The following is an 11,561-nucleotide window of genomic DNA, read 5'->3' on the forward strand; positions in this document are numbered from 1 at the left end:
AACTGTCTATACACATCTGGTCCCAACTAATCTCAATCCTTTCCTTGCAAGTTTTGCACTTTTCTTGCTCTTAGCCAAGATACCACCATTTCTGTGCTTCTTCCTCTTACGTCTAGGTTTACCAACCCTCCCAGATTGGCCAGGAATCTACTGAAATCAGCCTCAATCTCCCAGTGAATATTAAAAGCAATCCGGGACATTTTAATTGCCAAAAGTCCGGTCAGTGGCACAGCAGCACTAAGGCAGGCTCCCTACCTACGCTGGTTCCGCGTAACTCCCAGAATGGGCCAGCATGTCCAGCTCCTAAGCGCAGAGGCGGCCAGGGGGGTCTCCATGTGCTGCCCCACACCCTGCCCCGAGCGCCGACACTGCGGCCAATGGGTGCTGCAGGGGTGGTGTCTGCAGGCAGGGGCAGTGCGCAGATCCCCTGGCCATACCTCCGCCTAGGAGCCAGATATGCCAGTCGCTTCAGGGAGCAGCCAGAGGTAAGTGCCATCCAGAGCTTGCTCTCCTGCCTCACCCTCTCCTACACTCCAACCCCCTGCCCCAGTTCTGAGCCCCCTCCTAAACCTAAACTCCCTCCTAGAAACTGTACCCCAACCCCCTGCCCCAGGCTCAGCTTGGAGCCCCCTGCCACACTCTGAACTCCTCGGCCCCCACCGCCCACAGCCAGCATCCCCTCCCACACCCCAACCCTCTGCTACAGCCCGATGAAAGTGAGCGTGGGTGCAGTAGAGTGAGTGGGGGTGTGACAGGCGTGAGGAGGGCAAAGTTGTTTGCATTTGTGCAATTAGACAGTTGGTAACCCTACATTATGTCCCTAGCAGTGGCTGCCCCATCACACCGGTTCCTCTCTAGGCCAGGATCTAATAGTTTAATGCCCTTTTGACCCCACACACAGGTCTGAGAAAATTAATCAGCTAGCCTGATTGTAGCCAGGTATTTCCCTATTAGTATTTCCCCCATTGTTTCCTTGAGGATCCTAGGTATTCTCTCTGGCAGTACCTTAACTTTGTCATTATTTCCTGTTTGTTTCCCCCATAACAGCCTCCTTTGATTTAAATTCCATTAAATCAGACAGGACATCAAACAAATAAATTGAAGTGCAGATGATATTCATAAAAAAATACAGATAAATCCATTTTTGTCCACATCTTCAGATCTAAAAATCAATAGCATCCAAACATTTTCAGTGTAAGAGTCAAATGTCCTATTTCAAAATGTGAAGGGGACATAATGAGGTGAGATACCGTAGTTTAAACCTACAATATTTTTCCCCCTCCAACCTCTTCCTGAATTCTCTCAAGAAACTGCACTGAAAGTATAAAAGCAGCTCCTAATTTGGGTGCCTAAAACCAGATTTTACTTTCTAAGTTATTCAGATGCTTCTTCAGCTTCCCAGCTGGGCTTAGAGAGGAAACTGATGGCTTCTTTCCCCCCCCCCCTTTTTCTTTTTCTAAAGAGTCCTTTTTGCAGTACACCTGCTGCTCCGCTTGCTAGTTCTCTCTCTCCTATGGGCCCCATCCCTCCACCAACTGCTCTGCAGCTTGCTTGCTCCCCCTTCCTTCTCACTCCTGTAAAGACAACCTGGCTCCAACCTTCTGCTCTCTCTTCCCTCATCCCTCCCCTCAAAGTAGCCCCTCCTCAGATGCTGCTTACTCTTTACTCCCCTCCTGAAAAAAAAAGCTGTGAGCACATTTTAAGTTTGCAATTAAATACAAACATTTTCTTCATAAGAAAGTCATTCTCAAGATTTACAGTTAAGAATCTTAAGGCAACGAGCTAGACACCAGTTCCTTAAAAACCAGCAGCTCCACTAAAAGCTTTCATTTTATTTGCATTCACATTCAGATGTATCTATCTCACTCAACAAATTTATTCCAGTTGCTACTGTTACGTTCAAAGTTTCTGGCTTTGGATGCCAAATAGGACCTGAAAATAATAGCTTGCTTAGTAGGGTAAGCTGTATAATAACAATTCCACTGGGTCAGAAGACCATAGCATTCTAAGCTCATCTTGGTTTACATACATCATTAATGGTTTCGCTACCCTTACCGTCTGAATGATCCTGCTGATTGTGGTCTGAAGAAAATCATGAGAGCATGCCTAACCAATAAGTGAATAGGATATCCATTGCCAGATTGGACATTTCGTTTGCACCAGGAACAATTCACAAATTTAGTCAAGTGCATCTACCTGTGGAGCTCCAAGTCTCTTGGAGTTTTGAAGGCAGATACAAATTCAGGCAGCGATCAGTATGCGCAAATTGCCTGATAAGTCAAACCACCTTCATGTGGAAAGCTCTTCACATGTATGTGGCTTGACTGAATAATATATGCTGTATTTGCAGAATTTCCTAATATTGTTTAGACCTCCTTGTAGGTTTACATAAGTGAAGTCAGTCAAATTCATCGCTAATGTACGCAGATTCTTGAGTGTGTCTCATAAGGAGGACTGTCGTCAGTAGTATCACTCCTAGCTCCAGAAGACTTTTCTACCTGCTCTGTGCTGATACTGAGCTCTTTTCCAGGCCTGTCCTTTTAGGACTATGTAGTAATGCCTCTGACATAACCAATTCTCTGTGAGACTACAAATGAAAAGCTGGATCATGAGGGGTACACTATTAAGGAGTTGGAACCTCTCCCAATAGTTTCCTCATACATATAACAAGACAATGACCCCTGCCATAAAGAGCTCACAACAAAATTGTATTAAATGAGAACGGGGGGATAAATACAGTGCATGAGGTAACAGTGAGATAGTTATGATTAATATAATAAGCAGCAGTCATAGCACTCCAACTGCCTAACAAATGTCAAGCGTATTATACACATCGTGGTACTGTTGGGTTTTAAAGAGATTTAAAGGAAGAGAATGTGGTGGCCTTGCAGATGTTTATAGGGAGTCCTCGCTGCCTCTTATGCAAGGATGGGGAAAGTGTGAAAATACTCGTTGGAAAATTTGACAAGATATTCTCCCAATGCTTCCCAGACCCAGGAAACAAGATGGTACTGTACCTATGGCTTTAAAAAAAATAAAATTAAAATTAAATAAAAAAAACACTCCTGCTGTTCTAGAGCAGGTATGGAATGAAATCTTTTTTCTAAGAAATCCAACTCTTATTTGGAGAGGATTTTTTCCCGCTCCTAGACTTTCCTCCTCACTTTCTGTTTCAGAGTTTTCCTTTGTAGTTTGAACTCTACCTAACTTCCATCCCAATTTCAAAAGGACTGCATTTGAAGAGTTAATTAGCCTTCCTGTAAAGCCATTTAAGTGCAGACTACATATTCCTGTCATTGGCCTCCAACAGTACTTTCTCTAACTGTTCACTCAACTAGAAAAGTAGTACTTGTGGCACCTTAGAGACTAACAAATTTATCTGAGCATAAGCTTTCGTGAGCTACAGCTCACTTCATCAGATGCATTATGCAAGGCACTGAATTTAGCCGTATGGAGTGGAAATCTATCAACTTCATGAAAAATCTCGTACAGATACAGACAGACATCATCTTCCTTTCCAACTGCAAACAACGGACATAATACCAAAAGGACTGAAGGTAAAAAATCCATTACAATCTACATATCACACAGACCATGCTGACAGCTTGTACCACACATCTCAAAGAAACTGCGGAACCACCTGATCAACATCCTCTACAGCAAACAGGGAAAGATTAAGAATGAGCTCTCAAAACTGGATACTCTCATAAAAAACCAAACTTCCACATTAGCTTCCTCTTGGCTGGACTTTACAAAAACTAGACAACCCATTTACAACACACACTTTGCTTCTCTACAAAAGAAAAAGGACACTAAACTATCTAAACTACTACATGCCACAAGGGGCCACAACAGTGGTTCCCTTAACCCACCCAGAAATATTGTTAATCTATCCAATTATACTCTTAGCCCAGCAGAAGAATGTGTCCTATCTCGGGGCCTCTCCTTCTGCCCTCCACCCCCACAAACATGATACAGTTCTGTGGTGAATTAGAATCCTATTTTCGACGTCTCCGACTCAAGGAATATTTCCAACACACCTCTGAACAACATATTAACCCATAGAGACCTTCCTACTAACACTACAAAAAGAAGGATTCTGGGTGGATTCCTCCTGAAGGTCGAAACAACAGACTGGACTTCTACATAGAGTGCTTCCGCCGACGTGCATGGACTGAAATTGTGGAAAAGCAGAATCACTTGCCCCAGAACTTCAGCCGTGCAGAACACGCCATTCACAGCCTCAGAAACAACTCTGACAAATTCAAAAAGGCTGACAAAGGAGGTGCTGTCGTCATCATGAATAAGTCGGAATATGAACAAGAGGCTACTAGGCAGCTCTCCAACACCACTTTCTACAAGCCATTACCCTCTGATCCCACTGAGGGTTACCAAAAGAAACTACAGTATTTGCTCAAGGAACTCCCTGAAAAAACACAAGAACAAATCCGCACAGACACACCCCTGGAACCCCGACCAGGGGTATTCTATCTTCTACCCAAGATCTATAAACCTGGAAATCCTGGACGCCCCATCATCTCAGGCATTGGCACCCTGACAGCAGGATTCTCTGGCTATGTAGACTCCTTCCTCAGACACTATGCTACCAGCACTCCCAGCTATCTTCGAGACACCACTGACTTCCTGAGGAAACTACAGTCCATTGGTGATCTTCCTGAAAACTCCATCCTGGCCACTATGGATGTAGAAGCCCTCTACACCAACATTCCACACAAAGATGGACTACAAGCCGTCAGGAACAGTATCCCCGATAATCACGGCTAACCTGGTGCCTGAACTTTGTCCTCATCCATAACTATTTCACATTTGGGGACAATGTATACCTTCAAATCAGCGGCACTGCGATGGGTACCCGCATGGCCCCACAGTATGCCAACATTTTTATGGCTGACTTAGAACAACGCTTCCTCAACTCTCGTCCCCTAATGCCTCTACTCTACTTGTGCTACATTGATAATATCTTCATCATCTGGACCCATGGAAAAGAAGCCCTTGAGGAATTCCATCATGATTTCAACAATTTCCATCCCACCATCAACTTCAGCCTGGACCAGTCCACACAAGAGATCCACTTCCTGGACACTACAGTGCTAATAAGCGATGGTCACATAAACACCACCCTATATCGGAAACCTACTGACCGCTATTCCTACCTACATGCCTCTAGCTTTCATCCAGATCATACCACATGATCCATTGTCTACAGCCAAGCTCTACGATATAACTGCGTTTGCTCCAACCCCTCAGACAGAGACAAACACCTACAAGATCTCTATCAAGCATTCTTACAACTACAGGACCCACCTGCTGAAGTGAAGAAACAGATTGACAGAGCCAGGAGAGTACCCAGAAGTCACCTACTACAGGACAGGCCCAACAAAGAAAACAGAACGCCACTAGCCATCACCTTCAGCCCCCAACTAAAACCTCTCCAATGCATCATCAAGGATCTATAACCTATCCTGAAGGACGACCCATCACTCTCACAGATCTTGGGAGACAGGCCAGTCCTTGCTTACAGACAGCTCCCCAACCTGAAGCAAATACTCACCAGCAACCACATACCACACAACAGGACCACTAACCCAGGAACCTATCCTTGCAACAAAGCCCGTTGCCAACTCTGTCCACATATCTATTCAGGGAACACCATCATAGGGCCTAATCACATCAGCCACACTATCAGAAGCTCGTTCACCTGCACATCTACCAATGTGATATATGCTATCATGTGCCAGCAGTGCCCCTCTGCCATGTACATTGGTCAAACTGGATAGTCTCTACGTAAAAGAATAAATGGACACAAATCAGATGTCAAGAATTATAACGTTCAAAAACCAGTCGGAGAACACTTCAATCTCTCTGGTCACTTGATTACAGACCTAAGAGTGGCTATTCTTCAACTAAAAAACTTCAAAAACAGACTCCAACAAGAGACTGCTGAATTGGAATTAATTTGCAAACTGGATACAATTAACTTAGGCTTGAATAGAGACTGGGAGTGGATGGGTCGTTACACAAAGAAACTATTTCCCCATGTTCTTTCTCCCCCCACTGTTCCTCAGACATTCTTGTCAACTGCTGGAAATGGCCCACCTTGATTATCACTACAAAAGGTTTTCTTCTTCCCCCCCACCCCCCCAACCTCCTGCTGGTAATAGCTCATCTTAAGTGATCATTCTCCTTACAGTGTGTATGATAACACCCATTGTTTCATGTTCTCTGTGTATATAAATCATCTCCACACTGTATTTTCCACTGAATGCATCCGATGAAGTGAGCTGTAGCTCACAAAAGCTTATGCTCAAATAAATTTGTTAGTCTCTAAGGTGCCACAAGTACTTCTTTTCTTTTTGCGAATACAGACTAACACGGCTACTACTCTGAAACCTGTTCACTCAACTGTTTCCCTCCCTCAAATTATGTTGAAAAAATTGCTTGGAGAGGTTGCCATGGAGGAGCCAACAATGTCTTTTAGCAATAGCATTAGGGCTATATCTCACAAGACAGATTAAGGAATCAATGGAAGTGTGTGCCATTACAGATGTAGCTGAAGTAAGATTTTTGCAGATTGACTTTTCTTTACTGTCTTGCTATATCATATCATCAAGAAAGAGCAGCATGCACATCAGTGGTTCCCAAAATTTTTTGTTGGTGGTGCTTCTCCTCCACCCTTGGGGAGGGATTCATATATGTCCCCAGTGCCACATCGTGATAGTGCATCTCTTTTTTCTGTCGCCTTTCTCTTGTACTCTTCTTTTTCTGTCTCCCCCCCTTGTCATTCTCATGTTCTTTCCTTTGTTGCTCTTGCATTTTTCTGACTTGTGCCTTACATACTTCCTACCTTCATTTATTCCCTGGTAGCTCTGATTCCCCCACTCAATTTGAAGGCACACACTTCTGGGGTGGGGGAACATACACTGGTGCCCTCCAAAGCGGATATGGGTGCCACGCAAGCACAGCAAACAAGGTTTGGGTGTGACAGGTTGCTATCTCAGTCTGAAGCCCTGTACAGTGAAAGACGCACAACAGAAGCAAAGAAAAAAGGAAACAGACTGAACAGCACATTTGCAGTGTGCACATGTAGTTAGGAATGATCTGCAGCTTTCCAAGCCAGACAGACCCTTTTCTCTCCTTTGCATCCCATTGAAATAGTCTGTACCTCCCACCCCACCACTCATGTTGCAAAAAACGATTGTAATTGATGAAAATGTTTGAGGGGCAATAGATGCTGCTTCAAAGTTTCTTTTAAACAAGTCTTCAGTCTGTCTTTCTGCTTGTTCTTTTTGAAAGATATCTCCTCAAGCCACAATAGCTCTATTGCTAAAGATTTAACTGATGATTCCACCTATGAAATGGAAGTTATTTCTACTTTACATTTTGCTATACCTTATAAAAGCTTCATTATGATGGTTGAAATGACATCCTATGTCCAAGTTTTTCCCAATTCCCCATTGATAATGTTCTCAAACAATGGATATATTAGTGCGCCATTCTCTTTCACCTGTACTTTTTGTTCCCTTTAGCTAGTTTTTATAGGCACCAGGGATAAATCCAACACAGCACTGAAAAATGGACTAAAGGATGGAGAGATGCGGGGGTGAGGAGGATATGAACCTTGCTCTCCATCAAATGTGTGGTCATCTGGAAGAACCATTTCTTCAGGGGAACTATATTTTTAAACACCCTCTTAGCAATGTTATACCTCTCCAGAGTGCCTCCCCTCTAAGTGGGCAACTGATCATTTAGATAACCTGGCTAAAACATCAAACTTACTGGGTTGCGCCATCACTTTCAGGGAGACCCTAACTTCACCTGCTGCTACCCCTTAAACTCTGTCAAGTCATTTTAGTTGCAAAAGCATGAACAGATCCACTTCAGTGCAAGGCTGAATGACTACAGTAAACTAAGCACTTCTGCTACAAATGGTGTTTATTTGGTTTTTGTGTTATAACTGGGCCTCTGGCAGCAATCCAACAGGTGGGGAGAGGCATCCCACAGTTGCCAGCAATGTTCTAGCAGGTATTAATTTTAAAATGCCAAAATAGGAAGCAAAAAAGAAGGAACTCAAACTGCTCCTCACCTCTTGGATGATGAGCAAGATGAAATAACGGTAAACACATTTCTAATTTGATCTGAAGGTGTAAAAGGAAAAATTGAACTAACTCCACCTAACTGAACTAGCGGGAGGAAAAATTTCAGCTGGGGAGGTAAAGGCTATCCCCTCATGAACCCTAAGAATGACAGTTCCAAACTGGCCTCTAGCATCTATTTTCTTTTTCATTCTCTTCTATATAGGTTCTTATACAGTACTCATCACTGTAGTGTCTGAGCAGTTTCCAGTAGCATATTAAGCAATGTGACTAACATCTGTCACGTGTTTGCTCTCTGATCCTCTCCCCAGGGGAGACGTGTGCAGTAGTGTTTTGTTTTGATGTATTATTTTAACACACACAGCTATACATTTATGTTGAGAAGACAGTCTATATGCAGAGGAAGTGGGCAACTGGGGCTGAAAAAGAAATTGTAATTTATAGAATTCCAATTCCATAACAAAGAAAAGGAGTACTTGTGGCACCTTAGAGACTAACACATTTATTTGAGCATAAGCTTTCGTGAGCTACAGCTCACTTCATCGGATGCATTCGGTGGAATTCGTTTTTTCCACTGAAATCATCCGATGAAGTGAGCTGTAGCTCACGAAAGCTTATGCTCAAATAAATGTGTTAGTCTCTAAGGTGCCACAAGTACTCTTTTTCTTTTTTGCGAATACAGACTAACACGGCTGCTACTCCAATTCCATAACAATAAGCAATATGCCCTCTCACACACACACAAAGTTTTTTAAAAAAGATTGTTACACAGTGTGCAAGATTAATTTTGTCAAAGAGGTTAAGGGAATGTCATAATATATTATACAGCTATCACACACACCAGAAATGTACTCTACTAGACAAAAAAAATTATTGTAGAATTAGTTTGATCAAACTAAATTATGCAGAACCTAACTCTCTCTTCAGCGTTTCTATTACCAGGTTCCTTCTGAGCAAACAAAGTATGTTACATAGTATGGAAAATAAAAATTTAACATTTCACACAGGTCTGTTCTTTTTCTATGAACTCTCTACCTTTGTCACTCGCAGGACATATATTGACAACACTAATCACATTACAGCTGTCTGCACCTATCAGCTTGGATATCTTTATCTGAAACCTAGTTTGTTTTTACCACCAAACCATGGATTAAAACCAAATATTGTAGCAGTGTGTAATAAGTATGCTTTGTTTTTGTTCACTGATACAGTCCTCCGCCAGGAAAATTTTGTCCTTCAGACCTGGCTAATGACAAACAAGTATGACCATAACCATGGAACAAGCACTATTTCCTTATGGGTAAGTAAAGGATTCTGGACAGTAGACAATTATACCACAGGTTTCAGAGTAGCAGCCGTGTTAGTCTGTATTCGCAAAAAGAAAAGGAGTACTGGTGGCACCTTAGAGACTAACAAATTTATTAGAGCATAAGCTTTCGTGAGCTACAGCTCACTTCATCGGATGCATTAGTCTCTAAGGTGCCACCAGTACTCCTTTTCTTTTTAATTATACCACAGCCACAGTAGATCCAAACCATAGGAACCTATATAGACTTTTTCTGCCAGTCTGTTTTTTAATAAACAAGCTTATATTATGTTAACTACACCAGTAAAAGGGCAACAATCTTCAGACCAGACACAAATAAAGACAAAATCCATTCAGTCATTTAATATTAAGCAACACATAACTACCAGTAATGTAGATCTAAAATTTGTCTTCCAAAAGCTCTAGAAGTATTTTTTGAGAGCTATTAAGAACAAATGTGAGCTCTCCTCCTTAAAGGAAGCCCTACTCCCAGCACCATTAAAATTAACAAAAAAAAAAAATCTTAAAAGGTCTCGCAGTATGATCATTTGAAAAACAACGATGCAGATATTAAAACTGATTTACTTTTCTGATTTGATTCTAGCACTAACTCAGCCAAATGAGCAGACTGCAAATATCACCACCGTTTTTCCTACTTCACATAGAAAAGACTGAAAACAAGAATGACTAACAGCAAATTAGCAAATTGCTAGCAAGAACTATTCTCATTAAGAATAAAATAAAAATATTTGCTCTGAAATTAAAAGACCTGCCCCACATTTTAATGTCACTGGGAAGGGAAACTTTTTTGGAGGGGGAAGAATTAATCTACGTAATTCTTCACAGGAGGGAGGCACTGTTAATGTGTCATGTACTTCAGTGAAACATTTAACATCTCATTTTAAGTTACCAACATTCAAGCCATCAGAGCAGCTAGAAACAGAAGAAAAATCCCAAGGGAATGAATAGTAATAGTAACAGAAACATACTCCTGAAGAGTCCTATGAAGCAGCATCTCGGTTTGAAGCCAAAGGTAATTTACATAGCACCCAAACCGAGAGCCACACTGGGGGATGGGAAATCTCTTCATGGCCTGATATCCTTCTCCAACACAACCCCCAGCTTTTAAAAGGGTTTAAGATGGCAGGAAGGTCGGAGCCCAGAAAGCGTCTTGGGAAACAAGGTGAGATGTGGCCTGAGAGAAGGGAGAGGAAAGGGCCTGAGTTAACAGTCACACCAAGCGCTAGTGAAGTGAAGTGATGTTCCGTGGGCTGTGGCTGACCCGGAGGGAGGGGCACGGGGAAGACAGGGGGTGGCCGGAAAAAGGGGTGCTATGTAGGATGGGGGGCCGCCTAGGAAGGAAAAGGGAAAGAGGGTGCCCTGAGTGGAGGGGCGTGCCATGACTGGATGGCAGCGAGCCAGCGGGTAAAGACCCTGCGGTGTGGGGGCTACCTTGGAGGAGGGACATATGGGGCAAGGCGCCTGGGGGAAGGGCATGGCAGGTGAGAGTGACCTAGGAGGCAAGGGGGGAGAGGGGTCCTGGAGGGCGGGGTGGGGTGGGGTGGGGGGAGGGACTCTGGGGTGCGTGGGGGGAAGGGTCTGTCAGGAGAGCAGGGGAGGGGTACGGCGGGGGCTAGTGTGAGGGAGGAGTAGGGGGTGAGGCGGTGGGGGCGGGCGAGGGGCATGGCGGGGTGGGGCCTTGGGGCGTGCCAGGGTGGAGCTGTGGGGGAGGGGTATGTCGGGGGACTCTGGGGTGGGGGTTGCTGTGGGGGCGGGGGGAGGAGTACTTCGCGCGGAGGGGGACCCAGGCCGGGCTCAGCAGGAACCGCCTGTTGCCCTGTGGGAGGCCGGGGCCACTCACCTTGCTCCAGTCGCCGTTTCCCCCCTGCCGTGGGCCCGAGTCCCGCTTCCGCACCGAGCGCACCCCTCGCGGCACGGGCCAACTTCGCCCTGTCACGTGACGGGGCCAGAGCGGCGCCCCCCCTGTCTGAGGGTTTGGTTGAAGGGGCTCGGCCGAGCTGGGCCGCGGGGCCTGCCGGGAGCTGTAGTTTGCGTGGGCAGGGACGGGCCGCGGGGCCTGCCGGGAGCTGTAGTTTGCGTGGGCAGGGACGGGCCGCGGGGCCTGCTGGGAGCTGTAGTTT

General features: G+C 44.5%; 1 protein-coding gene across 6 annotated transcripts in view; it reads right to left on the reverse strand.

The window, feature by feature from the left end:
- Positions 1 to 11,560, reverse strand: part of MTM1 (myotubularin 1) — an 83,911-nt gene extending 72,351 nt beyond the window's left edge. For 3 of the 6 annotated variants that reach the window (XM_038416622.2, XM_043492567.1, XM_043492565.1), the window contains exon 1: positions 11,282 to 11,447. The gene's annotated coding sequence lies outside the window, so the exon portion shown is untranslated. Of the gene's footprint in view, positions 1 to 11,281 lie in introns of all 6 variants that reach the window. The other 3 variants (XM_038416623.2, XM_043492566.1, XM_038416620.2) reach the window with 2 other exon arrangements.
- Position 11,561: the final 1 nt, after the last annotated feature.

This window comes from Dermochelys coriacea, chromosome 9 (assembly GCF_009764565.3).
Source record: "Dermochelys coriacea isolate rDerCor1 chromosome 9, rDerCor1.pri.v4, whole genome shotgun sequence".
Taxonomy (NCBI): Eukaryota; Metazoa; Chordata; order Testudines; family Dermochelyidae; genus Dermochelys; species Dermochelys coriacea.